Source organism: Bombina bombina, chromosome 8 (assembly GCF_027579735.1).
Source record: "Bombina bombina isolate aBomBom1 chromosome 8, aBomBom1.pri, whole genome shotgun sequence".
NCBI classification, from domain to species: domain Eukaryota; kingdom Metazoa; phylum Chordata; class Amphibia; order Anura; family Bombinatoridae; genus Bombina; species Bombina bombina.
This window is the reverse complement of record NC_069506.1, coordinates 102,756,093-102,781,185: the sequence shown is the minus strand read 5'-3', so window position 1 is coordinate 102,781,185 and position 25,093 is coordinate 102,756,093.

The window sequence follows — 25,093 nt, the reverse complement described above, 5'->3', positions numbered from 1 at the left end:
GTATTTCCCCATAGGAATCAATGGGGCTGCGTTAGGAGCTTTACGCTGCTTTTTTGCAGGTGTTAGGTTTTTTTTCAGCCGGCTCTCCCTGTTGATTCCTATGGGGAAATCGTGCATGAGCATCTTTTGCCAGCTCACCGCTACCGTAAGCATCGCTGGTATTGAGGTGAGATGTGGAGCTAAATTTTGCTATTAGTTATATTGTAGCTATCTTAGGGTTTATTTTATCGGTAAGTATTTAGTTTTAAATAGGAATTATTTAGTGCATTGTAGTAATTTTATTTTGATTTATTTTAATTATATTTAAGTTAGGGGGGGTTAGGGTTAGACTTATATTTAGGGGTTAATACATTTAATATAGTTGCGGCGACATTGTGGGTGGCAGATTAGGGGTTAATAAATGTAGGTAGGTGTTGGCGATGTTAGGGACGGCAGATTAGGGGTTAATAAAACTAGTAACTAGTGTTTGCGATGCGGGAGGGTGGCAGTTTAGGGGTTAATATATTTATTATAGTAGCGGCGATGTCCGGTTCGGCAGATTAGGGGTTAAAAAATGTATTTTAGTGATTGCGATGTGGGAGGGCCTCGGTTTAGGGGTTAATAGGTAGTTTATGGGTGTTAGTGTACTTTTTAGCACTTTAGTTAAGAGTTTTATACTACGGCGTTAGCCCATAAAACTTAACTACTGACTTTTAAATGCGGTATCAGTCTTGACAGGAGAGGGTGTACCGCTCACTTTTTGTCAGACTCGTAATACCGGCGTTATGCAAGTCCCATTGAAAATATAGGATACGCAATTGACGTAAGTGGATTTGCAGTATTTCCAAGTCTGGCCAAAAAAGTGAGCGGTGAGCCTGTACCTTCAAGACTCGTAATACCAGCGTTAGGAAAAAAGCAGCATTGGGACCTCTCAACGCTGCTTTTTAAAGCTAACGCACAACTCGTAATCTAGCCGAATATTTTTGATTAATAATAAATAAATTCATTTGAATGAAAGAGCATACCACATGAGTGGACTTCATACATGTTAAATCATTTTGTTATGCATAAAATTCAACTTACAATTGTTGATTTTGAAACAGGAAATGCATTTCTGTACACAACTTATCCTTAGGGACGGACTGCTTATTGGTAGATAAGAACAATATTGACATTCCTCTTAACCCCTTAAGGACCGGGCATTTCAGACAAAAACTTCCCCAAAAGACCAGAGCATTTTTAGCATTTTTGCCATCACTTTTTTTTATATTTACCTATCAAAACTATATATATTTTTTAGTATCGGTATCGGTGCATCCCTAGTAAACACACAGGTAAAGTGTCACTGGGGACCTGCAAACCTTTCAACTTTTGAGCAGAACACATCAGGAGGAAGGGTAAGACAACTGCTTTTCCTGATTGGCTCACAGGAAATATTCTGTTCAGGAGCTGCAAGGCTGATTGGCTCACAGGTCAATGCTTTAAACTCCACAAGGCTTGCAACTCCTGACTGCAATTTTATCTCTACGTTTAAAGGAATAGAAAGGTCAAAACCAAAATGTACATAATTGCACTTCAATTTTAAATAGAAGTATTTTTGCAATATACTTCTATTAGTAGAAATGCTTCTAGTAAAAGTTATTACTGTTACTGTGACTAGAGGATCAGGATTCAAACACCATGCCTGCTCAGAGAGCTGGTGGCGCTGTGTACTGCATCAGGCTAACCTTAAAGGGACACTCAATCAAAATTAAACTTTCATTTTTCAGATAGAGCATGCTATTTTAAACAACTTTCCAATTTACTTCCATTAACAAAATGTGCACAGTCTTTTTATATTTAAACTTTTTGAGTCACCAGCTCCTACTGAGCATGTGCAAGAATAAGTGTGTATGCATTTGTGAATGGCTGATGGCTGTCACATGGTACGTGTATGCATTTGTGATTGGCTGATGGCTGTCACATGGTACAGGGGGAGTGGAAAAAGACATAACTTTTAAAATTGTCAGAAAAAAAATCTACTACTCATGTGAAGTTCAGACTAAGTGATATTGCATTGTCTTGTTATCTTGCATTTGTTGATTATGCAAATCTACTGTGTTGACTGTGTCATACAAGCCACTGCTGAATGCTGGTGCATGGGGTGCTCACAGCATATGTGCATATGCCACTGAAAAACAATAACTTGTCCTAGAAACATTTTTGCTAAAGTAAGTAAATTTCAAAATATATATACAGTATATATATATATATATATATATATATATATATATATATATATATATATATATATATATATATATATATATATATCAAAAGATAGAAGACAGCACTCTCTGGTTTTAAATACAAAGGTTGTTTTATTTGTAGTGGCGTTTCGGGGAAAGCTTCCCCTTCCTCAGTCTGAGGAAGGGGAAGCTTTCCCCGCAACGTCACTACAAATAAAACAACCTTTGTATTTTGCTGTCTTCTATCTTTTGCTATTATTACCCACATTCATACACCCTGGCAAATCGTGATACTGTTCGTGAGAGTTTAAAATGTAAATGACGCTATGCACGTTTCAATGATGACCTTTCTATGCATTTAACCTTTTTCAGGGGTTGAACACATAAATATCTAAGCTCATTAATGCAAAAATGACATGGCCTAAATGATCAGGCTATGTAATTTTTCGCCTTAGAATGTCTCTAATTACTGCAATCGCTGTCTCCTGCCATGTTACTTCTTCTTTATGTAGTAATGAAAAAATAGCAAATTCACTTAAATGAAATGTGCCACATTTTGAGAATTGGTGCTTCCTGGTCTTACTAGAATCAAGTAAATTATACTCTAGTAACGTTTGTCTCACCCTTTACCCTTTATATTTACTGTTTTGCCAAAGGGACATGAAACACATTTTTTTATTTCATGATTCAGATAGAGCATACCATTTAAACAAACTTTCCAATTTACTTCTATTATCTAATTTGCTTTGTTCTCTTGGTATATTTTGTCGAAAAACATACCTACAAAGGCTCAGTAGTAGCAGTGCACTAATTGGACATAGCTACTAATTAGTGACTAAAACTATATGCCTCTTCTTATTGGCTCATCCTATGTGTTAATTTAGCTCCCAGTAGTGCATTGCTGCTGCTCCCTCAACAAAAGCTACCAAGAGAATGAAGCACATTTGATAATAGTAGTAGGTTGGAAATGTGTTTAAAATTGTATCTAAAGAGTTTAATGGGCTGATACCTCTTAAAGGGAGAGTCTACTGCAGAATTGTTATTGTTTAAAAGATAGATAATCCCTTTATTACCCATTCCCCAGTTTTGCATAACCAAGGAAAGGCACGGACCAAGGTACAGACCTTAGTGAAGGACACCAAGGTACAGTTTAAATTAAAAACATCAAAAAACACTCTCTTTTCCGAGAGGGTAGATGATTCATGGTAAAATAGCCATCCAACAGAAATAGTAGAGACAGTGAAGGAGTTTAAACATGCATGGGATAGGCATAAGGCTATACTAGATATAAGATAAGGTCAGGAACTAATGGAAATATTCAGAAAATTGGGCAGACTAGATGGGCCGAATGGTTCCTATCTGCTGACACATTTTATGTTTCTATAAGTCAGGAGCACTTTGCTGTCAAATGAGCCATACATTGGATGCCCCTTGTCTAGTTCCACAAGTGCAAATTAGTCATCTAATCAAATAAGTTTAAAATAAAATTCACTGCTTGTGTTATACTGGTATAAAATGTTTTCAAAATTCTTCCTTTTTTTTTTTTTTTTTTTTTTAGTTGTATTGAGAGTCTGCTGACCAAACCCACCCACCTTGATGTTAATCACATGATCATCATGGTTGGTTACTTACTCGGTAAGGTAAAGTTTGTCAGAGTAGGCAGCGGTCTTCTATACAGAGACATTAGCACCACGCTGCCGCACAGATCAAGAAATCGGGACGGGTCACGACTCACTGGTGGTTGACACAGGCTGCACTGCAGGCAGCTTGCTTCTTCCCTCTCACTCACTTTCTCGCTACTGAGAAATTTTGCTCATTACCGCACTCCAATACCAGCGCTGCATAAGTCAGCGGTGAGCTGGTGTAACATGCTCGTGCACGATTTCCCCATAGGAATCAACAGGGAGAGCCGGCTGAAAAAAAGTCTAACACCTGCAAAAAAGCAGCGTAAAACTCCTTAACGCAGCCCCATTGATTCCTAAGGGGAAAAAAAAGTTATGTCTACACCTAACACACTAACATGAACCCCGAGTCTAAACACCCCTAATCTTACACTTATTAACCCTAATCTGCCGCCTCCGACATCGTAGACACCTATATTATACTTATTAACCCCTAATCTGCCGCTCCGGACACCACCGCCACATACATTATATGTATTAACCCCTAATCTGCTGCCCCAACATCGCCGACACCTACATACTATTTATTAACCCCTAATCTGCCGCCCCCAAAGTCGCCGTAACCTACCTACATTTATTAACCCCTAATCTGCCGCCCCCAACGTCGCCGCCACTATAATAAACATATTAACCCCTAAACCTAAGTCTAACCCTAAACCTAACACCCACTAACTTAAATATAATTTAAATAAATATAAATAAATATTCCTATCATTAACTAAATTATTCCTATTTAAAACTAAATACTTACCTATAAAATAAACCCTAAGCTAGTTACATTGTAGCTAGCTTAGGGTTTATTTTTATTTTACAGGCAAGTTTGTTTTTATTTTAACTAGGTACAATATTTATTAAATAGTTATTAACTATTTACTAACTACCCAGTTAAAATAAATACAAAAGTACCTGTAAAATAAAACCTAACCTAAGTTACAATTACACCTAACACTACACTACAATTAAATACAATTAAATAAATTATATACAATTAAATAAATTTAATAACTACCTAGCTAAAATAAATACAAAAACAAAATGTATGCTTGACTGATAAATTTATTTCTCTTGTGGTGTATCCAGTCCACGGGTTCATCCATTACTTATGGGATATTCTCCTTCCCAACAGGAAGTTGCAAGAGGACACCCACAGCAGAGCTGTCTATATAGCTCCTCCCCTAACTGCCACCCCCACTCATTCGACCGAAGACAAGCAAGAAAAAATGAGAAACTATAGGGTGCAGTGGTGACTGTAGTTTAAAAATAAAAAACACCTGCCTTAAAATGACAGGGCGGGCTGTGGACTGGATACACCACAAGAGAAATAAATTTATCAGGTAAGCATAAATTTTGTTTCCTCTTGTAAAGGTGTATCCAGTCCACGGGTTCATCCATTACTTGTGGGATACCAATACCAAAGCTATAGGACACGGATGAAGGGAGGGACAAGGCAGGAACTTAAACGGAAGGCACCAGTGCCTGTAAGACCTTTCTCCCAAAAATAGCCTCCGAAGAAGCAAAAGTATTGAATTTGTAGAATTTAGAAAAAGTGTGAAGCGAAGACCAAGTCGCCGCCTTACAAATCTGTTCAACAGAGGCCTCATTTTTAAAAGCCCATGTGGAAGCCACCGCTCTAGTGGAATGAGCTGTAATTCTTTCAGGAGGCTGCTGGCCAGCAGTCTCATAAGGTAAACGGATTATGCTTCTCAGCCAAAAAGAAAGAGAAGTTGCCGAAGCCTTTTGGCCTCTCCTCTGTCCAGAGTAGACAACAAACAAAGCAGATGTTTGACGAAAATCCTTCGTAGCTTGTAAATAAAACTTTAAAGCACGAACCACATCAAGATTGTGTAAAAGACGTTCCTTCTTTGAGGAAGGATTAGGACATAATGAAGGAACAACAATCTCCTGATTGATGTTCTTATTAGATACTACCTTAGGAAGAAACCCAGGTTTGGTACGCAAAACTACCTTATCTGCATGGAAAATCAGATAAGGGGAATCACACTGTAAAGCAGATAACTCCGAAACTCTTCGAGCCCAGGAGATAGCTACTAGAAACAGAACTTTCCAAGATAAAGGTTTAATATCTATGGAATGCAAAGGTTCAAACGGAACCCCTTGAAGAACCTTAAGAACTAAATTTAAACTCCATGGCAGAGCAACAGGTTTAAACACAGGCTTAATTCTAACTAAAGCCTGACAAAACGCCTGAACGTCTGGAACCTCAGCCAGACGTTTGTGCAAAAGAATAGACAGAGCAGAAATCTGTCCCTTTAAGGAACTAGCAGACAATCCTTTCTCCATTCCCTCTTGGAGAAAGGATAAGATTCTAGGAATCCTGACTTTACTCCATGAGTAACCCTTGGATTCACACCAATGAAGATATTTACACCATATCTTATGATAGATTTTCCTGGTGACAGGCTTTCGAGCCTGAATTAAGGTATCAATGACCGACTCGGAAAAACCACACTTTGATAGAATCGAGCGTTCAATCTCCAAGCAGTCAGAAGCATAGAAATTAGATTTGGATGTTTGAAAGGACCTTGAAGTAGAAGGTCCTGCCTCCACGGCAGAGTCCATGATGGAAAGGATGACATGTCCACCAGATCTGCATACCAAGTCCTGCGTGGCCACGCAGGAGCTATCAAAATCACCGAAGCTCTCTCCTGCTTGATCTTGGCAATCAGACGAGGGAGCAGAGGAAACGGTGGAAACACATAAGCCAGGCTGAAGGACCAGGGTGCTGCTAGAGCATCTATCAGCGCTGCCTTGGGATCCCTGGACCTGGACCCGTAACGAGGAAGCTTGGCGTTCTGACGAGACGCCATGAGATCCAGTTCTGGTTTGCCCCATAGTTGAATCAACTGGGCAAATACCTCCAGATGGAGCTCCCACTCCCCCGGATGAAAAGTCTGCCGACTTAGAAAATCGGCCTCTCAGTTCATTACTCCTGGGATATGGATAGCTGAGAGATGGCAAGAGTGAACCTCTGCCCATAGAATTATCTTTGAAACCTCCAACATTGCCAGGGGGCTCCTTGTTCCCCCCTGATGGTTGATATAGGCTACAGTTGCGATGTTGTCCGACTGAAATCTGATGAACCTGAGCGTAGCTAGCTGAGGCCAAGCCTGAAGAGCATTGAATATCGCTCTTAGTTCCAGAATGTTTATCGGAAGGAGGGCTTCCTCCTGAGTCCACGAACCCTGAGCCTTCAGGGAGTTCCAGACTGTGCCCCAGCCCAGAAGGCTGGCATCTGTCGTCACTATAGTCCACTCTGGCCTGTGGAAACTCATTCCCCTGGATAGATGGACCCGAGATAACCACCAGAGAAGAGAATCCCTGGTCTCTTGATCCAGATTTAGCAGAGGGGACAACTCTGTGTAGTCCCCATTCCACTGATTGAGCATGCAAAGTTGCAGTGGTCTGAGATGCAGGTGGGCAAACAGAACTATGTCCATTGCTGCTACCATTAGGCCGATTACTTCCATACACTGAGCCACTGACGGCCGAGAAGTGGAATGAAGAGCACGGCAGGAAGTTAGAAGGTTTGATAACCTGACCTCTGTCAGAAAAATTTTCATTTCTACTGAATCTATCAGTGTTCCTAGGAAGGAAACTCTTGTGAGAGGGGAGAGAGAACTCTTTTCTTCGTTCACCTTCCACCCGTGAGACCTCAGAAAGGCCATAATAATGTCTGTATGGGACTTGGCGATTTGAAAAGTTGACGCCTGTATCAGAATGTCGTCTAGATAAGGAGCCACCGCTATGCCCCGTGGCCTTAGAACCACCAGTAGGGACCCTAGAACCTTCGTAAAGATTCTTGGTGCCGTGGCTAACCCGAAGGGAAGAGCCACAAACTGGTGATGCCTGTCTAGGAAGGCAAACCTGAGAAACCGATGATGATCTCTGTGTATCGGAATGTGGAGATAAGCATCCTTTAAGTCCACGGTAGTCATATATTGACCCTCCTGGATCATAGGTAGGATGGTTTGAATAGTCTCCATCTTGAAGGATGGGACCCTGAGAAATTTGTTTAGGATCTTGAGATCCAAGATTGGTCTGAAAGTTCCCTCTTTTTGGGAACTATAAACAGATTTGAATAGAATCCTTGCCCCTGTTCCTCCCTTGGAACTGGGTGGATCACTCCCATGACCAGAAGGTCTTGAACACCACGTAAGAATGCCTCTCTCTTTATCTGGTTTGCAGATAATTGTGAGAGATGAAATCTCCCTTTTGGAGATGAGGCTTTGAAATCCAGAAGATATCCCTGGGAAACAATCTCCAGAGCCCAGGGATCCTGGACGTCTCTTGCCCAAGCCTGGGCGAAGAGAGAAAGTCTGCCCCCAACTAGATCCGGTCCCGGATCAGGGGCTACTCCTTCATGCTATCTTAGAGGAAGCAGCAGGTTTTTTGGCCTGCTTTCCCTTGCTCCAAGCCTGGTTAGGTCTCCAGACTGGCTTGGACTGAGCAAAATTTCCTTCTTGTTTTGCAGTAGAGGAAGTTGAAGCTGCGCCACTCTTGAAGTTTCGAAAGGAACGAAAATTAGTTTGTTTGGTTCTTAATTTGTTGGACCTATCCTGGGGAAGGGCGTGGCCTTTTCCTCCAGTAATATCAGAAATGATCTCCTTCAGTCCAGGCCCGAATAGGGTCTGCCCTTTGAAGGGGATGTTGAGAAGCTTACACTTTGAAGTAACGTCAGCTGACCAGGATTTAAGCCATAGCGCCCTACGTGCCTGAATGGCAAAACCTGAATTCTTAGCCATTAGCTTTGTTAAATGAAAAACGACATCAGAAATAAATGAATTGGCTAACTTAAGAGCTTTAAGCCTGTCTAGGATATCATCCAACGGGGTCTCCACCTGTAGAGCCTCTTCAAGAGACTTGAACCAGAAAGCCGCTGCAGCAGTGACTGGGGCAATGCATGCAAGAGGCTGGAGAATAAAACCTTGTTGTATAAAGATTTTCTTAAGGAAACCCTCTAATTTTTTATCCATTGGATCTAGAAAAGCACAACTGTCCTCGACGGGGATAGTTGTACGCTTAGCTAGGGTAGAGACTGCTCCCTCCACCTTAGGGACCGTCTGCCATGAGTCCTGTGTAGCGGCATCTATGGGAAACATCTTTTTAAAAGCAGGAGGGGGAGAGAACGGTACACCTGGTCTATCCCATTCCTTTGTAATAATTTCTGAAAACCTCTTAGGGATTGGAAAAACATCAGTGTAAACAGGCACTGCAAAGTATTTGTCCATTTTACACAATTTCTCTGGGACTACAATGGTGTCACAGTCATCCAGAGTTGCTAAAACCTCCCTGAGCAACAAGCGGAGGTGTTCAAGCTTAAATTTAAATGCTGTCATTTCAGAGTCAGACTGAAGTAACGCCTTCCCTGAATCAGAAATGTCACCCACAGATAGAAGCTCTCCTGCTTCGGCTTCTGTACATTGTGAGGGTATATCAGACATAGCTACTAAAGCGTCAGAAAGCTCTGTATTTGTTCTAGCCCCAGAGCTGTCTCGCTTTCCTTGTAACCATGGCAGCTTGGACAATACCTCTGTGTGGGTATGATTCATAACTGCTGCCATGTCTTGTAAGGTAAATGCATTGGACGCGCCAGATGTACTTGGCGTCACTTGCGCGGGAGATATAGGTTCTGACACATTGGGAGAGCTAGGTGGTTTAACCTCCCTTTTGTCAGTCTGAGAAACCTCTGGTGATAAATCTTTAAAACCCATAATATGGTCTTTATAACTTATAGAAAGGTCAGTGCATTTGGTACACATTCTAAGAGGGGGTTCCACAATGGCTTCTAAACATAATGAACAAGGAGTTTCCTCTATGTCAGACATGTTTAACAGACTAGTAATGAGACCAGCAAGCTTGGAAAACACTTTAATAAATGTGAAAAAGCAATTAAACAAAAACGGTACTATGCCTTTAAGAGAAAAAAACTACCACATAAACTGCAAAACAGTGTTAAAAAGTAGTAAACTCTACGAAATTTTTACAGTGTGTATAAAAGACTAAAGCAGCATTGCACCCACTTGCAAATGGATGATTAACCCTTTAGGCTCTAAAACGGATTAGAAAAACGGTAAAACCATTAAAACACAGTCAAACACACTGCCACAGCTCTGCTGTGGCTCCTACCTGCCCTTAAACACGATTTTTGCAGGATGAAAACCCTCTATAGCGGTCCTAGATGCCAGAGGACTCCTTTAGGGAAGCTGGATGTCTCAGTCTGAATATCAACTGCACATAAAGTGCGCGAAAATAGGCCCCTCCCACCATGCACTCAATGTCAGAGGGCCTTAAAAAAGTACTCCTAGGAGTGATCTCACAAGCCATGTGGAAAACTAGGCCCCAAATAAAGATTTATCACCCTCAGAGAAAAAACGTTTTTTCTGTAAGTTATGCAAACGTTTTTACACTAAGTAATATGAGAGTTAACATGAATATTACCCTTATCTTGTAAGCATGATCCCAGTCGTTGTTAAATCACTGTATCAGGCTTACCTCAAATATACCAAGCATTGTCAGCATTTTCTAGACCTTATCATCTCTCTAGAAAAAAATATACTGAACATACCTCAAAGCAGGTGATCTGCAAACCGTCCCCCCAACTGAAGTTTTCTTTCCATACTCTTCAGTTATGTGTGAGAACAGCAATGGACCTTAGTTACAAACCGCTAAGATCATCAACCTCCAGGCAGATTCTTCTTCCAATTTCTGCCTGAGAGTAAAACAGTACAACGCCGGTACCTTTTAAAAATAACAAACTCTTGATTGAAGGTAAAAACTACACTAAGTCACCACATATCTCTTGATACTTCCTTTCTTGTCGAGAGTTGCAAAAGAATGACGGGGGGTGGCAGTTAGGGGAGGAGCTATATAGACAGCTCTGCTGTGGGTGTCCTCTTGCAACTTCCTGTTGGGAAGAAGAATATCCCACAAGTAATGGATGAACCCGTGGACTGGATACACCTTTACAAGAGAAAGTACCTGTAAAATAAAACCTAACCTAAGTTACAATAACACCTGACACTACACTATAATTAAATACATTTACTAAATTAAATACAATTAAATAAATTACATACAATTAGCTAAATTAAATTAAATTAGCTAAAGCACAAAAAAACCCCACTAAATTACAGAAAATAATAAACAAATTACAGATATTTAAACTAATTTAAACTAATTACACCTAATCTAAACTATTAAAATAAAAAAGCCCCCCAAAATTAAAAAAAACCCCTAGCCTAAACTAAACTACCAATAGCCCTTAAAAGGGCCTTTTGCGGGGCATTGCCCCAAAGTAATCAGCTCTTTTACCTGTAAAAAAAATACAAACAACCCCCCCAACAGTAAAACCCACCACCCACACAACCAACCCCCAAAATAAAATACTATCTAAACAAACCTAAGCTCCCCATTGCCCTGAAAAGGGCATTTGGATGGGCATTGCCCTTAAAAGGGCAGTTAGCTCTTTTGCCGCCCAAAGTCCCTAACCTAAAAATAAAACCCACCCAATACACCCTTAAAAAAACCTAACACTAACCCCCTGAAGATCGACTTACCGGGAGACGTCTTCATCCAAGCCGGGGCCGAAGTCCTCAACGAAGCCGGGAGAAGTCTTCATCCAAGCCGGGTGAAGTGGTACTCCAGACGGGCAGAAGTCTTCATCCAGACGGCATCTTCTATCTTCATCCATCCGGCGCGGAGCGGGTCCATCTTCAAGACATCCGACGTGGAGCATCCTCTTCTGCCGACGAATTAACGGCGAATGAAGGTACCTTTAAGTGACGTCATCCAAGATGGCATCCCTTAGATTCCGATTGGCTGATAGAATTCTATCAGCCAATCGGAATTAAGGTAGAAAAAATCCTATTGGCTGATGCAATCAGCCAATAGGATTGAAGTTCAATCCTATTGGCTGATCCAATCAGCCAATAGGATTGAGCTGGCATTCTATTGGCTGTTCCAATCAGCCAATAGAATGCAAGCTCAATCCAATTGGCTGATTGCATCAGCCAATAGTATTGAACTTCAATCCTATTGGCTGATTGCATCAGCCAATAGGATTTTTTCTACCTTAATTCCGATTGGCTGATAGAATTCTATCGGATGTCTTGAAGATGGACCCGCTCCACATTGGATGGATGAAGATAGAAGATGCCATCTGGATGAAGACTTCTGCCCATCTAGAGGACCACTTTGCCCGGCTTGGATGAAGACTTCACCCGGCTTCGTTGAGTACTTCCGCCCGGCTTGAATGAAGACGTCTCCCGGTAAGTCGATATTCAGGGGGTTAATGTTAGGTTTTTTTAAGGGTGTATTGGGTGGGTTTTATTTTTAGGTTAGGGACTTTGGGCGGCAAAAGAGCTAACTGCCCTTTTAAGGGCAATGCCCATCCAAATGCCCTTTTCAGGGCAATTGGGAGCTTAGGTTTTTTTAGATAGTATTTTATTTGGGGGGTTGGTTGTGTGGGTGGTTGGTTTTACTGTTGGAGGGGTTGGTTGTATTTTTTCTTACAGGTAAAAGAGCTGATTACTTTGGGGCAATGCCCCGCAAAAGGCCCTTTTAAGGGCTATTGGTAGTTTAGTTTAGGCTAGGGTTTTTTTTTTTATTTTGGGGGGGCTTTTTTATTTTAATAGGGCTATTAGATTAGGTGTAATTAGTTTAAATATCTGTAATTTGTTTATTATTTTCTGTAATTTAGTGGGTTTTTTTGTACTTTAGCTAATTTAATTTATTTTAGTTAATTGTATGTAATTTATTTAATTGTATTTAATTTAGTACATTTATTTAATTATAGTGTAGTGCTAGGTGTTATTGTAACTTAGGTTATGTTTTATTTTAAAGGTACTTTTGTATTTATTTTAGCTAGGTAGTTATTAAATAGTTAATAACTATTTAATAACTATTGTACCTAGTTAAAATAAATACAAACTTGCCTGTAAAATAAAAAATAAACCCTAAGATAGCTACAATGTAACTATTAGTTATTTTGTAGCTATCTTAGGGTTTATTTTATAGGTAAGTATTTAGTTTTAAATAGGAATTATTTAGTTAATGATAGGAATATTTATTTAAATTTATTTAAATTATATTTAAGTTAGGGGGTGTTAGGTTCAGGGTTAGACTTAGGTTTAGGGGTTAATAACTTTAATATAGTGGCAGCGACGTTAGTGGTGGCAGATTAGGGGTTAATAATATAATGTAGGTGTCAGCGACATTAGGGAAGGCAGATTAGGGGTTAATAGATATAATGTAGGTGTCGGCGATGTTGGGGGCAGCAGATTAGGGGTTCATAAATATAATGTAGGTGGCGGCGGTGTCCGGAGCGGCAGATTAGGGGTTACAATTTTTATTATAGTATTTGTGATGCGGGAGGGCCTCGGTTTAGGGGTTAATAGGTAGTTTATGGATGTTAGTGTACTTTTTAGCACTTTAGTTATGAGTTTTATGTTACGGCGTTGTACCATAAAACTCATAACTACTGACTTTAAAATGTGGTACGAATCTTGACGGGGTAGGGTGTACCGCTCACTTTTTGGCCTCCCAGGACAAACTCATAATACCGGCGCTATGGAAGTCCCATAGCAAAAAGACTTTACGAAATTTACGTAAGTCGTTTTGCGGTAAGGCCAAAAAAGTGTGCGGTGCCCCTGTACCTGCAAGACTCGTAATACCAGAGGGCGTAAAAAAGCAGAGTTAGGACCTCTTAACACTGCTTTTTTACCCTAACGCACAACTTGTAATCTAGCCGACAGTTATGATAATACACTTTTTACCTCTGTGATTATCTTGCATCTAAGCCTCTGCAGACTGTCCCTTATCTCAGTTCTTTTGACAGACTTGCATTTTAGCCAATCAGTGCTGACTCATAAATAACTCCACGGGCGTGAGCACAGTGATCTATATGGAACACATGAACTAACACCTTCTAGCTGTGGAAAAACTGTCAAACGCATTCAGATAAGAGGTGGCCTTCAAGGACTTAGAGATTAGCATATAAGCCTATCTAGGTTTAGCTTTCAATTAAGAATACCAAGAGAACAAAGCGAATATGATGATAAAAGTAAATTGAAAGGTTGTTTAAAATTACATGCCCTATCTGAATCATGAAAGTTTAATTTTGACTTGACTGTCCCTTTAATATATTTACAAATTGGCTTAGATTTGTATCTTTAATTATTTTTGTCAGAGTGTATATCCATCACTTCTCATTTATTTGTTCACAGTGTACCTAACAATGTAGATGTAACAGATGTTTCTCTTCTGCTTTATGCAGGTTTTTAATACAGTGCTACTACAAACAATTATTCCATTTGCATTTTCTCGTTAATGAATGCATTATTCAACCTGTTTAACTGTGTGTTATTTTGGATTAACAGGTGTGACAGCTGCTGCAAATGTAATTCATTACAGATTATTGCCTATGAACTTTTCTTTAGTTGCTTCTGGTAAAAACTGTTCCTCGGTTGATTGTGATAAGCGTTGGCATTCATGATGCAAATAAAAATTTATATGGTCTTGAACAGGCATTTTATTGCAGAAGTGAACTACTGGTGGAAGCCTGCCTATATATAAATTGTAGTTTCAATTGCCACAGTTTAATAATATCACATAAAGTGTAACATTATCAAAATAAGCCTAGTCCTTAAAAGTGTAATTGTGTTTGTTATTTGTTGCAGATGTTCTTGTTTCAATATTATTTAGTGTTGATCAAGAAATCCATATATCTTTCTATATCTACCTATCTATCTATCTATCTATCTATCTATCTATCTATCTATCTATCTAAATATATACACACACACACACACACACACACATATATATATATATATAGTCAAGCAAAAAAGAAAGTACAACCTCTAAACTCTATGGTTTTACATATCACAACATAATAACAATCATCTGGTCCTTAGCAGGTCTTAAAATTAGGAAAATACAACCGCAGATGAACAACAACACATGACATATTACACTGTGTCATGATTTATTTAACAAAAATAAAGCTAAAATGGAGAAGCCATGTGTGAAAAACCCAAGTACACCCTTACTGCTTCCATTGGAAATAAGAGGCTAAGTAGCAGCCAGGTGCTGCTAATCAAATGCCCTTGAGTAATTGATCATCAGCAAGTGCGACCACCTCTATAAAAGCCAAAGAGTTAGCAGTCTGCTGGTCTGGAGCATTCAGGTTTGTGTTAATACAATGCCAAGGAGGAAAGAAATCAGCAATGATCATAGAGAAGCAATTGTTGCTGCCCATCAATATGGAAAGGGTTATAAGGCCATTTCCAAACTATTTAAAGTCCATCATTCTACAGTGAGAATGATTATTCACAAGTGGAAAACATTTAAGACAGTTGACAATCTTCCCTAGAGTATACGTGTCAGGTTAGGAAAAGTCCAGAAGAAGACCCAAATGCTAGTGCGAACTAAAACTACACCCTTGCACTCTGAGTTTAATCCAGGACGTGACCCCACGACAACTTCTACAAGACAAGGTACTCACAATATGGAGCAGTGTTGGTCTGAGTCCTCTGGAAAGAGCAATGGAAGTCTTGATAGCAGCAGGACAAACTTCAGAATAGGGAATCACAATCAGGCAGTTCAGGAATAGTCCTCCACAGTACCCAAGTTGCAGAGTAAGACAACTTAATCTCCAACAAAAAACAATAACAGTTAATAATGCAGAAGCAGGCACCTAGTTATCAGGCAGATTGAGAGTTAAGCACAAACGTAGTCAATAATGCAGAGTTTGGCAACTTGTTATCAGACAGTTTGAGGGTTAAACACAACGTAGTCAGTAATGCAGAGTTTGGCAACAGGTAATCAGGCAGTTTGAGGGTTAAGCGCAAGCGTGGTCAATAATGCAGAGTTTGGCAACTTGTTATCAGGCAGTTTGAGGGTTAAACACAATGTAGTCAGTAATGCAGAGTTTGGCAACAGGTAATCAGGCAGTTTGAGGGTTAAACACAACGTAGTCAGTAATGCAGAGTTTGGCAACAGGTAATCAGGCAGTTTGAGGGTTAAACACAACATAGTCAATAATGCAGAGTTTGGCAACAGGTAATCAGGCAGTTTGAGGGTTAAGCACAAACGTGGTCAACAATGCAGAGTTTGGCAACTTGTTATCAGGCAGTTTGAGAGTTAAACACAACGTAGTCAGTAATGCAGAGTTTGGCAACAGGTAATCAGGAAGTTTGAGGGTTAAGCACAAGCATGGTCAACAATGCAGAGTTTGGCAACTTGTTATCAGGCAGTTTGAGGGTTAAACACAACGCAGGTCGTCCAGGTAAAGGTTCAGGAACAAAAAGGTACACCGCTTAAGATTCTGAGTACTCACAATAGCCACGCTGATACAACAAACAAACGGGCACCGGAGGATCAGGAAGACCGGAATAAGAAGCATTAGCCTGACGTCAGCAGAAGGGGACGGCCAGAAGAGCGAGATGTTGCCAGGCAACAGGCATGCGAGGAGAAGCGCCGGAACTCCCGGCACAGAGCGTGATAATACGTCCCAGCATATTCACCCCAAGGCCAGACTGTGCAATGCTCAGAGAAATTGCAAAAAAAACAAGAGTTACATCTCAGACCCTACAGACCTCAGTGAGCATGTTAAATGTTAAAGTTCATGACAGTACAATTAGAAAAAAACTGAACAAGTATGGTTTGTATGGAAGGGTTGCCAGGAGAAAGCCTCTTCTCTCTAAAAAGAACATGGGAGCATGACTTAGGTTTGCAAAGTTGCATCTGAACAAACCACAAGACATCTGGAACAATGTCCTTTGGACAGACGAGACCAAAGTGGAGATGTTTGGACATAATGCAGAGCACCACATGTGGCAAAAACCAAACACAGCATATCAGCACAAACACCTCATACCAACTGTCAAGCACAGTGGTGGAGGGGTAATGACTTGGGCTTTTTTTGCAGCCACAGGACCTGGGCACCATAGTTTCCAGAAATTGGGTCATGCAACAGGACAAAAAGCCCAAGCACACCCGAAAACCTACAACAGAATGGCTGAAAAAGAAAAGAATCAAGATGTTGCAGTGGCCCAGTCAAAGTCAAGACCTCAACCTGATGAAATGCTGTGGTGGGACCTTAAGAGAGCTGAGCAATGTTGTAAAGAGTGGGCCAAAATTCTTCCACAACAATGTGAGAGACTGATAAAATCATACAGAAAACCATTACTTCAAGTTATTGCTGCTAAAGGTGGTTCTACAAGCTATTAAATTATAAGGTGTACTTAGTTTTAAATAAATCATGACACGGTGTAATATGTCATGTGTGTGTTCATCTGAGGTTGTATTTACCTAAATTTAAGACCTGCTAAGGAGCAGATGATTGTTATTCTCTTCAGCTGGGTCAGGGGCTCTTGTTAAAATAGATGAGATAATGAATAGCTCAAAGGCACTTTGGTACAAACCCTGCTGGCCTCTGTCAGGAAGCTGAACAGGAATTTAACATTCCAAAATTACAATAACCAAAAGCATAAATCTAAGCTTCATAAAAGAAAATTAAAAGTCTTCCGCCTAGATTACGAGTTCTGCGTTAGCTTTAAAAAGCAGCGTTAGGGGGTCCTAACGCTGATTTTTACCTAACGCTGGTATTACAAGTCTGACAGGTAGAGGCTCACCGCTCACTTTTATTCCGCGACTCGAGGCTACCACAAATCCCCTTACGTCAATTGCGTATCCTATCTTTTCTAAGGGATTTGCCTAATGCTGGTATTACGAGTCTTGGAGAAAGTGAGCGGTAGAGACTCTACCTCCAAGACTCCAACCGCAAAAAAAAGTCAGTAGTTAAGACTTTTATGGGCTAACGCCGGAACATAAAGCTCTTAACTACAGTAATAAATGTACACTAACATCCATAAACTACCTATGAACCCCTAAACCGAGGCCCCCCCCACATCGCAAACCCTATAATAAAAAATTTTAACCCCTAATTTTCTGACCGGACATCGCCACCACCTACATTATCCCTATGAACCCCTAATCTGCTGTCCCTAACATCGCAGACACCTATATTATATTTATTACACACTAATCTGCCCCCCCCCCAACCTCGCCGCCACCTACCAACACTTATTAACCCCTAATCTGCCGACCGGACATCGCCGCCACTATAATCAATGTATCAACCCCTAAACCGCCGCACTCCCACCTCGCAAACACTATAATAAATTGTATTAACCCCTAATCTGCCCTCCCTAACATTGCCGCAACCTACCTACAATTATTAACCCCTAATCTCCCGCCCCCAACGTCACCGCTACTATAATAAAGTTATTAACCCCTAAACCCTATGGTCTAACCCTAACCATAACATCCCCCTAACTTAAATATAATTGAAATATAACAAACTAAAATTACTATCATTAAATAAATTAATCCTATTTAAAAATAAATACTTACCTATAAAATAAACCCTAAGATAGCTACAATATAATTAATAATTACATTGTAGCTATTTTAGGGTTTATATTTATTTTACAGGCAACTTTGTATTTATTTTAACTAGGTACAATAGCTATTAAATAGTTAATAACTATTTAATAGCTACCTAGTTAAAATAATTACAAAATTACCTGTAAAATAAATCCTAACCTAAGTTACAAATACACCTAACACTACACTATTAATAAATTAATTAAATAAATTAACTACAATTATCAAAACTCAATTACAATTAAATAAACTAAACTATAGTACAAAAAAACAAACACTAAATTAAAAAAAAAAAAATATTACAAGAATTTTAATCTAATTACACCTAATCTAAGCCCCCTAATAAAATAAAAAAGACCCTCAAAATAATAAAATTCCCTATCCTATACTAAATTACAAAAGTAATCAGCTCTATTACCAGCCCTTAAAAGGGCTTTTTGCGGGGCATTGCCCCAAAGTAATCAGCTCTTTTACCTGTAAAAAAAAATACAATCCCCCCCCAACCACCCGATCCCCCCTTAAAAAAACCTAACACTACCCCCCTGAAGATCACCCTACCTTGAGCCGTGTTCAGCCAGCCAGCCACCGATGGAACAGAAGAGGATATCCGGACCGGCAGAAGTCTTCATCCTATTCGGCAGAAGAGGACATCCGGACCGGCAGACATCTTCATCCAGGCGGCACCTTCTATCTTCATCCTTCTGGAGTGGAGCCATCTTCTATCCAGCCGACACGGAGCCACCCTCTACTTCCGACGGACTAACGACGAATGAAGGTTCCTTTAAATGATGTCATCCAAGATGGCGTCCCTCGAATTCCAATTGGCTGATAGGATTCTATCAGCCAATCAGAATTAAGGTAGGAAAAATCTGATTGGTTGATGCTATCAGCCAATCAGATTGAAGTTCAATCCGATTGGCTGATTGGATGAGCCAATAGAATTGACCTCGCATTCTATTGGTTCATCCAATCAGCCAATCGAATTGAACTTCAATCTGATTGGCTGATAGCATCAACCAATCAGATTTTTCCTACCTTAATTCCGATTGGCTGATAGAATCCTATCAGCCAATCGGAATTCAAGGGACGCCATCTTGGATGACGTCATTTAAAGGAACCTTCATTCGTCGTTAGTCCGTCGGAAGAAGAGGATGGCTCTGCGTCGGCTGGATAGAAGATGGCTCCACTCCGTTCCGGAAGGATGAAGATAGAAGATGCCGCCTGGATGAAGATGTCTGCCGGTCCGTATGTCCTCTTCTGCCCGGATAGGATGAAGACTTCTGCCGGTCCAGATGTCCTCTTCTGCCCGGATAGGATGAAGACTTCTGCCGGTCCGGATATCCTCTTCTGTTCCATCGGTGGCCGGCTGGCTGAACACGGCTCAAGGTAGGGTGAGCTTCAAGGGGGTAGTGTTAGGTTTTTTTTAAGGGGGGATCGAGTGGTTTTTAGAGTAGGGGTGTGTGGGTGGTGGGTTGTAATGTTGGGGGGGTTGTATTTTTTTTTTACAGGTAAAAGAGCTGATTAATTTGGGGCAATGCCCCACAAAAAGCCCTTTTAAGGGCTGGTAATAGAGCTGATAACTTTTGTAATTTAGTATAGGATAGGGAATTTTATTATTTTGGGGGGCTTTTTTATTTTATTAGGGGGCTTAGATTAGGTGTAATTAGATTAAAATTCTTGTAATATTTTTTTATTTTTTGTAATCTAGTGGGGGTTTTTTGTACTATAGTTTAGTTTATTTAATTGTATTTGAGTTTAGATAATTGTAGTTCATATATTTAATTAATGTATTGCTAGTGTAGTGTTAGGTGTATTTGTAACTTAGGTTAGGATTTATTTTACAAGTAATTTTGTAATTATTTTAACTAGGTAGCTATTAAATAGTTATTAACTATTTAATAGCTATTGTACCTAGTTAAAATAAATACAAAATTGCCTGTAAAATAAATATAAACCCTAAAATAGCTACAATGTAATTATTAATTATATTGTAGCTATCTTAGGGTTTATTTTATAGGTAAGTATTTATTTTTAAATAGGATTAATTTATTTAATGATAGTAATTTTAGTTCGTTATATTTAAATTATATTTAAGTTAGGGGGGTGTTAGGGTTAGACTTTGGTTTAGGGGTTAATAACTTTATTATAGTAGCGGCGACGTTGGGGGCGGGAGATTAGGGGTTAATAATTGTAGGTAGGTAGCGGCGATGTTAGGGAGGGCAGATTAGGGGTTAATAAAATTCATTATAGTGTTTGCAAGGCGGGAGTGCGACGGTTTAGGGGTTAATACATTTATTATAGTGGCGGCGATGTCCGGTCGGCAGATTAGGGGTTAATAAATGTTGGTAGGTGGCGGTGAGGTTGGAGGGGGACAGATTAGGGGGTAATAAATATAATGTAGGTCTCGGCGATGTTAGAGACAGCAGATTAGGGGTTCATAGCTATAATGTAGGTTGCGGCGGTGTACGGAGTGGCAGATTAGGGGTTAATAGTATAATGCAGGTGTCAGCGATAGCAGGGGCGGCATATTAGGGGTTAATAAGTGTAAGATTAGGGGTGTTTAGACTCGGGGTTCATGTTAGGGTGTTAGGTGTAGACTTAGAAAGTGTTTCCCCGTAGGAAACAATGGGGCTGCGTTAGGAGCTGAACGCTGCTTTTTTGCAGGTGTTAGGTTTTTTTTCAGCCAGCTCAGCCCCATTGTATCCTATGGGGAAATCGTGCACGAGCACGTTTTAGCCAGCTTACCACTACCGTAGGCAAAGCTGGTATTGAGAGTTGAAGGGAAGCTAAATTTGCTCAACGCTCCCTTTTCTGAGGCTAACGCAGCCACTCAGACAACTCGTAATACCAGCGTTGGCTTAAGGGTGCGCTGGAAAAAAAGGCTCATTAGCACTGCAGGTCTTTACTGACAAAACTCGTAATCTAGGCGCTGGAATGGCCCAGTCAGAGCCCAGACCTCAACCCCATTAAAAATCTGTGGAATGACCTAAAGAGAGCTGTACACAGGAGATTCCCTTGCGAATTGAAGTACCTTGAACTTTTTTGCAGAGAAGAGTTGGATAAAATTCCAAAGTCTAGTATAGTGACTTATTCACAAACACTTGCTGCTGTAATAAATGCAAAAGGTGCTTCCACAAAGTATTAGTTGGGTGGAGTGAGCAGACTTATGCAATTAGGGTATTGTAGTTTTTTTAAAATTTATTTAAAATGTGCCTATTAATTAACTATCATGTAGATTACAAGTTGTGCGCTCGTGTTTTAACGCTGAAAAAATGGTAATTTCAGCATTAAAATTGTAACGCAGCCATTACGACTCTTGTCGATATAGCTGTACTGCAAGCCTTTTAGCCCATAACACAACGTCAGTCCCACACTCCAAAAAATAAAGTTTTTTCATGGGATTCCCATAGCACTGCCATTACGAGTTGTGCGGTGAGGATAAAAAAACTTGAATTACACCCTATACAACACGATCTGTACCGCCATCTGAGAGCAGTAGTTATGAGTTTTACGCTACAAAACTGTTACATAAAACTCATAACTAAAGTGTTTCAAAGTACACTAAACACCCATTAACTGCCTATTAACCCCTAAACCGAGGCCCTCCCGCATCGCAAACACTATATTAAACTTATTAACCCCTAATCTGCCGCTCCCAACATTGCAGCCACTAATAAAATTTATTAAGCCCTATTCCGCCGCTCCCCGACATCATCGCCACTATACTAAAGTTATTAACCCCTATTCCCCTGCACCCCAACATTGCCCACACTATAATAAATATATTAACCCCTATTCTTCCGTTCCCCAACATCGCCGCCACTAAATAAAGTTAATAACTCCTAAACCTCTGGCCTCCCACATCACTAGCACTAAATAAACCTATTAACCCCTAAACCACCAGCCCCTCACATCGCAACAACCTAAATAAAAACTATTAACCCCTAAACCTAACCCCCCCCTAACTTTGACATAATTAAAATAGAGCTAAATTAAAGTTACAATTATTAACTAAATAATACCTATTTAGAACTAAATACATACCTGTGAAATAAAACCTAAGCTAGTTACAATATAACTAATAGTTATATTGTAGCTAGCTTAGGTTTTATTTTTATTTCACAGGTAAGTTTGTATTTATTTTAACTAGGTAGACTAGTTAGTAAATAGTTATTAACTATTTACTAACTACCTAGTTGAAATAAATACAAACTTACCTGTGAAATAAAACCTAAGCTGCCTTATACTAAAACCTACTATTACAAAAAATAAAAAACTCTAATCTATAATAAACTACCAAGGGCCCTTTTGTAGGGCACTGCCCTAAAGAAATCAGCTCTTTTTCTACAAAAGAAAAACATACACCCCTAACAGTATACAAACCCCCACCCCCCAAACCCACAAAATAAAAATAAAGTAAAACCTAATATACCCATTGCCCTGAAAAGGGCATGTGTATGGGCATTGCCCTTAAAAGGGCATTCAGCTGTTTTGCTGCCCATTAAAAATAAAAAATGGCTATTCTAAAAAAGAAAACATTACACAAAATAACAAATAAATTATCCAAAATAATAACAATTATTCTTATTCTAATACCCGTTTTGAAAACCCACCCCAAAATAAAAGAAACCTAATCTATAATAAACTACCAATAGCTTTTAAAATGGCTTTTCTAGGGCATTGACCTAAAGAAATCAGCTCTTTTTCTAAACAAAATTACAAAGACCCACTAAAATTACAATCCCCCCCCCCAACCCACAAAATAAGAAAAACTATCTAAAAAAACCTAATTTACCGATTGCCCTGAAAAGGGCATTTGTATGGGCATTGCCCTTAAAAGGGTATTCAGCTCTTTTTCTTGCCCTTAAAAGGGCATTCATCTCTTTTAAGAAATGCCCAAACCCTAATCTAAAAAAAACCCCACCCAAAAAAAAACTTTAAAAACCTAACACTAACCCCTCTTTAGATACTCACAGTTGCTGAAGTCCCGCTTGAACGATCTTAATCCTGGCGGCTCCATCTTAATCCAGGCAGCTTCATCCATTGCGGGACCGGCATCTTCTTCACCCCTGTGGAGGCGGAGCGGTCAATGCACAGTAGCGGAGGTCCAAGGCAGAGGTCCAGGTGGAAGTCCATCGATCCGATCTGGAGGTCCTCTTCATGTGATCGTCTGCTGCACACTGAGGATTCAAATGCAAGGTACCCCTTTTATACTGGGGGTACCATTGCATTCCTATTGGCTGAAAATTTTAAATCAGCCAATAGGAATTAGGGCTGCTAAAATCCTATTGGCTGTTCAAATCAGCCAATAGGATTTAAGGAGCTCTCATTCCTATTGGCTGATTCGATACAAATTTACCTATGAAATAAAACCTAAGCTGCCTACTATAAGTTATATTGTAGCTAGCTTAGGTTTTATTTCACAGGTAAGTATGTATTTAGTTTTAAATAGGTATTATTTAGTTAGTAATTGTAACTTTAATTTAGCTCTATTTTAATTATGTTAAAGTTAGGTGGTGTTAGGGTTAGGTTTAGGGGTTAATAGTTTAATTTAGGTTGTTGCGATGTGGGGGGCTTGCGGGTTAGGGGTTAATAGGTTTATTTAGTGTTAGTGATGTGGGAGGCCAGAGGTTTAGGGGTTAATAGCTTTATTTAGTGGCGGCGAAGTTGGGGAATATGGGTTAATATCTTTATTATAGTGTGGATGATGTTGGGGTGCGGGGGGAATAGGGGTTAATAACTTTAGTATAGTGTTTGCGATATCGGGAGTGGCAGATTAGGGTTAATAGATTTATTTTGGTGTTGGCGATGTCGGGAGCGGCAGATTAGGGGTTAATAAGTTTATGTAGGTGTCGGCAATGTCGGGGGCAGCAGATTAGGGGTATTTAGATGTGGGGTTTATGTTAGTGTGTAAGGTTTAAACATAACTTTTTTTCCCATAGACATCAATAGGGTTGTGTTACGGAGCTTTTTCATTCCGCGCTTCAAGTGTTTTTTCTAACACTTTCTCCCCATTGATGTCTATGGGGAAAGCGTGCATGAGCACGTCAAATCAGGGCTTGTATTTTGTGCGGTATGGAGCTCTATGCAACCATATTGCATGCACAAGCCAGCTTTTCAAAAACTCTTAATGGCAGCGCTATGAAGGGTGAAATAATGCAACTTTTGTTGAATTCGTTAACTACCCTCTATAGCGCAAAACTTGTAATTTAGGATGGGCCTCAGAAGCAGCTGCTTAATAAATGGAGCCCTAAGTGTCTATAAATCTGGGAGCTGCCATGTTGTAACTTAGGTTACCTTCTCTGCTGTGGCCAATTAGGGACAGTTATAAATAGGTCACTAGAGTGTGCAGCCAATGGCTGTGTGGAATATAACAGTGTTCTGCACTTCCATTTCTAACAGGTAGTAAAAAGCTCACAATTTCAGAATGGAATTACAGAAAAGGGGACAAAATAAATAATAAAAGCATATGGCATAGTTTTTTTTTATATATAATTTATCATTTTATATTACCATCTCAAATGTTTAATGTCCCTTTAAAAAAAAAAACAATAAACCTAAATTATGCTACAGAGGATGTGGAGATCGGGGTTCCTATAGACACATGTGGTGGGACTGTGTCCCTATTAAAAATATCTGGCAACAGATTAATGATCTACTCAGTAGGGTCCTAGATGAAAAGATATCACTAACAATGGCCCAAGCACTCTTGAACAGACAGATTCCCAATTTGAA